General features: G+C 43.9%; 1 pseudogene; it reads right to left on the bottom strand.

Annotated features, from left to right (window-relative positions):
- Positions 1-229: 229 nt before the first annotated feature.
- LOC132229650 (RAD9, HUS1, RAD1-interacting nuclear orphan protein 1-like) lies at positions 230-912 on the bottom strand (annotated as a pseudogene).
- Between the last annotated feature and the right edge of the window lie 4,358 nt (positions 913-5,270).

The raw sequence follows: 5,270 nt of genomic DNA on the forward strand, positions 1-5,270 counted from the left end.
AAAATTGTTTACAATAATATATTTTACAAAGCAAATCTGGGAGCTGAGTTTCCTTATGATTCCAAGGCTCTGGTTAAAACATATTTTTCTATTGATATTTTTGGTATTATTTCCATTTTATTGTATTCAATATACTCTTCTGTGAGCCAGAAAAATGACTGTAGAATTCCATGAAAACTAGCAATCAATATCTTGAGATTACTGATCTCTGAGAAATCTAGTCAGATTTTTACAAGGAATGAGCTTTTACCAGCTTCCCTCTCTCCCCGAGGTAAGTAACCAGGTGCCCTCCTCTTCTCCACGTGACCTTACCCCACACTTCTCCAGAGGAGGGTCTTTAACTAGAGCAGGCCCGGGCACTGGGCTCTCAGGGGAGCTAGTGTGAAGAGCGCGGCTGGGTGGGCTGTTTTCCCTCTGTTCCAGAGAAGGGGCACCTGCCTCCCGGAAGCTGACTCTGGGGTCCGGATGTAGGCTCATAAACACATTAGGGAGGTTCTGAGGTGCATGTGCTGACAGTTCCCCACAGCTCTGGGGACTGAGCATTGGAACTAAGGGCCTTCTGGGAATGTCCTCTTTGTTTGATTGGGGCACTCCCAAGTTAAGAGGATCCCAAGTGTGGATAAATTGGAAGAAGACTGTGAACTCTCAAATGTTAGATGTGGAAAATTGGAGGAGGTACATTTCCAACTTGAATACCTTGCCTGGTCTCAGGGATGACGTTTCTGTTTCTGGATGGCTGGGAACCGGTTTTCTGCCGTTGTGTCAAACCTAGGTGATACCTAGAAAGCGATGGTCAAAGGCCTTGCTGGGCACCTGTCCAGTGAGGGCGATGGGAAGCTGTGGTGATCCATAGCAGTGTTTGGGGCCCTCCAGTGGCTAGTGGTAGAATAGCAGCTGGGCTTTCTGGAACATTTGGCAGCATTTGTTTGTTTTTTCCCTGGCAGGCATCAATAGATGAATGAGGAGCAATTAGTAACCACCTGGTGCTGGTTGTAGTCAGGTCCAGGGAGAAGCTCCATTTCCAACCCTTGCCCACCCTACGGGGTCCAGGCCGCCTATCTCCCAGACGCCCCCGCATGGAGTCCAGAAGAGGGAGGCCAATCCCTTCTCTTCTCACATATGTGTGATTGTTATATTATGGTTCAACTATCATCACCTTAAAGGAAAGGAAAAATAATCAAGGATAAAGAGAAAGACTAAAAAGTGAGGGATAAAAATGAAAAAGGAATTGACATAAAGAATCAAGCATATTTTTAAAAATGTGTTTTTACTGATTTCAGAGAGAAGGGAAAAGAGAGGAAGAGAGAGGGAGGAACATAAGTGTGTGAGAGAAACATCATCTGCTGCCTCCTAGCCCACAACCTAGGCATGTGCCCTGACCTGGAATCAAACTGGTGTTGACCTTTCGGTGCACAGGAGAATGCACAACCAATTTAGCCACACTGGCAAGGCTCAGGATTTTTTTTTTTTTAATGGGAAATAGAGATGTATATAGACATGAAGGAACAGGGTGATGGTAAAGCAGAGCATTCATAAAGAAATGGTCTCTTCTCATACACAAAACCAGGAGACATATGAAAAAAATGCTCAGTCACTAATCATCTGAGAGATGCAAATCAAAATGACAGTGAGTTATCACCTCACACATGTCAGAATGTTATTCCAAACCCTCTGTCCCCATATTTAGCAAATTGATACAGCCTTCCAGAATCACTCATATAATGAATCTTAAGCTGTGTGCAACAGATTATAATGTCCAAATGAAATAACATGAAGTTTGTTTTTATATATTTAACATTGAAAGGAATTTTATTTTTGCCAGGATATGTTTTTACATAAGTGTATGGACATGAAATAAGGCCACTGTGATCTCCTCTGTCTGAAAGTAATTGACAGTCAGACTCAGCTGCTGCACTCTGCAGCCACTGCTGTTGTACTGCTGCCATGGTTCCACAGCTGCTCCCAGAAATGACTGAGCATGGCAGGGATTCTAAAACAGGTCCACGGAGTGGTGGGACTCCTCCACTGAGTGGCTTTGGCTTAAGTACATCCCCATGGACCTAGTCAAACTTTCCTAGAAACGTACTGCAGTCTGGGACTCTGTACATGGACAGCCCTTTTCCTCTCCCTCATAGTGGTCAGGCCTGTATTACAGTCTCCTGGCGTTACCCACCATCGCCTCTGGCTCCATCCCCAGGATGACTACCTGGTGCAGAAAATCTTACAGTCCTACCCCCTGACATGAGTTTTCTGGGACTTTGGGGAATGTGCTACATGGTGTGAGGTCACAAGACCCCAGGGAGAAGTTCTTCACTCCTCTGATATTGTCTCCACTCGGCTAAGACCAGAATCTTCAAGAAAGAAAGGTTTTCATGATTTTAGAGTTTTATTAAGCAGACTTCCTGGATTTAGGATTTAAAGCAAAACAGTACTGTAATTCACATTTTTATTTTGTATTGTTAATTCCTTAATTCCAAAAAAGTAACACACAGTCATCAGTATAAAACACTGTAATTATATCCAAATTCATATCATTGGCAAATATAACTAAAGTAATGTTATACGTGCAAATAATAACAGGCTTATAGACAAAGGAATTTATTTTTTTATTGAGATAGAAGACAGGGGAAGCCATGAATAAAATGTTCATCTGTGCACAGAAATAAACATTTACTCAAATAGCAAAAGAAAGACCTAAAGAAATGTTCACACAGGAACATGGACTCTTGGCATTTCTTAGAACAGTTTAGACCAACATCTTACATAACCCAAGTTATACAGTTCAAGGTAAATATTTTGCTTAAACTGTTTTTGACAACTGTGACTCTGTAAGTCAAACCGGTGAAAGAACAATAGTCCTCATTCTGGTTAAATTGTAGTGCAGGGTAAAGGCTGGCCAAACTTAGATGATACAGTCACTCCAAGTACATTTCTGTGATGGTCTCTAATTACATAATGCATTTAAAAGATGATGAACTCATTTATCAGAGTGGGATGTTTTGAAAGTAGTCATGCTGTGGTTAAACAATTAAACTCTGGGTAGTGACGGCTAGAGGAGACATACCATCTTTTATCACAGGAAACATAATTAAGTCAATGACATCTGTGCAGTGGAAAAGACTTTCTCAGCTTAGATTCACCTTAGAGGCTTTTTACCAAAATTGAGATGCTATAAAAATCTTTCTACCACATAGCTTGGCTTAGCTCAGAGGAAAAAGAGCCTTTGTTACAGAACATAGAACAAAGGCAGGAGCCCAGGAGCCCAGAAGCCAGTATTTTGTAGACACCATGTTTGGGGGAAGAGCAATCCTGCTAAGATAGTTTCAGGGGAGAATTTAGATAGTATGAACTTTTAGAAATTGTTTACAGTAATGCTGTGAATTCCCTGATATTTATATTAAGTACTTTGGTAAAAGAAAATAAAAGAATATGACCATCTAGTAGACTGGAGCATATATTAGAGAAATCAGAGAAAAAGAGACTACAGTGACAAAAAGAACAGAATATCAAAATGACAATAACAATAATGATGAGAGCTGCAACAAACAAAATTAAACCAAACCAAAACAGAACAAAAGAGAAAATTAAGAACTTCTCTGAATTGGGCTACATGGTACTAGTTTCCCTTATTATAAGAAAGGAGTGGAAATTTATAATCAAATCTTACATTGTATATTAATTTTACTTTGTTGCATGAGCTCCTATTAATGTTTGTTATACATTTCTCATTGAATGATGTAGGTTCAGTTATTATTAAACTTTTATTTTGTGTTAATTTTTACAAGGTCCCAGTTGTTATTAAAAAATAATACTCAGAAAAGATAGATCCTAACTTGTAGTGACTTTTGACATCCTAGTTCCAGAGAAGGAAGAGAGAAAGTTTTATCTTAAGAGAACCTTGAGATGACACACATCATAAGATATAGGTAACTTAAACTAAAACTCTGCTTATCCTTATATACTAAAAGGTTAATATGTAAATCAACCAAATGGTGGAATTACCAGTTGCTATGATGAGCACTGACCACCAGGGGGCAAACGCTCAACACAGGAGCTGCCCCCTGGTGGTCAGTGCTTTCCTATTGAAGGAATGCTGCTCAGCCAGAAGCTGGGCTCATGGCTGGCGGTGGCGGGAGCCTCTACTACCTCCACTGTAGGCAGGTGGTAAGGAGCAAGGGGTCCCTGACTGGGAGAGCTCCAGACTGCAAGAGGTATGTCTGACTGCAGGTTTAGGCCTGATCCCCGTGGCGGCGGGGGGGGCGGGGGGGGAGGGGGGAGGAATCCAGCCTAAGCCAGCAGGCAGACATCCCTCAAGGGGTCCCGGACTGCAAGAGGGCATAGGCCGGGCTGAGGGAACCCCCACCACCCCAGTGCATGAATCTTACACTGAGCCTCTAGTAAAAAAAATAAAATCTCTTCATTTAAATTATTGATATTTAGTAATGGCACTCATCACTTTTCAGTTTTTATTATAAACTAGAGGCCCGGTGCATGAAATTTTTGCAAGGGGGCAGGTGTGTGCCCCTCAGCCCAGTCTATACCCTCTCCAATCCAGGACTGCTGGCTCCCAACCACTTGCCTGCATGGTTGCCCCTAACTTCTCTCCCTTGACAGCCCAGTTACCCCTAACTGCCCTCCCCTGCAGGCATGGTTCCCCTCAACTGCCCTCCCTTTCAGGTCTGGTCCCTCCCAACTGCCCTCTGCTGCTGGCCTGATTGCCCACAACTGCCCTCCCCTATTGGCCTAGTCACCCTCAACTGCCCTCCCTTTCAGGCCTGGTTCCTCCAAACTGCCTTCCGCTGCTGGCCTGATTTCCCACAACTGCCCTCCCCTGCTAGCCATCTTGTGGTGGCCAACTTGTGTGTTGGAATGATGGTCAATTTGCATATTACTCTTTTATTAGATAGGATATCTACACATGCATTCAGTCTCCTTTTACAGAGAGGGATCCTGTCTTATTTATATACTAGGGGCCCGGTGCACGAAATTCGTGCACTGGGTGTGTGTGTGTGTGGGTGGGGAGTGTCCCTCAGCCCAGCCTGCCCCCTCTCACATACTGGGAGCCCTCAGGCATTGACCCCCATCACCCTCCAATCGCAGGATCGGCCCCTTGCCCAGGCCTGATGCCTCAGCCAGAGACGTAGACCCCATCACCCTCTGATCACCTGATCGGCCCCTTGCCCAGGCCTGACGCCTCCGACAGAGGTGTCAGGCTTGGACAGGGGGCCCCCATCTCCCCCAATCACTGGCTCTGGCCCCCGCCCAGGCCT

The sequence above is a fragment of the Myotis daubentonii genome, chromosome 3 (assembly GCF_963259705.1).
Source record: "Myotis daubentonii chromosome 3, mMyoDau2.1, whole genome shotgun sequence".
NCBI lineage: Eukaryota > Metazoa > Chordata > Mammalia > Chiroptera > Vespertilionidae > Myotis > Myotis daubentonii.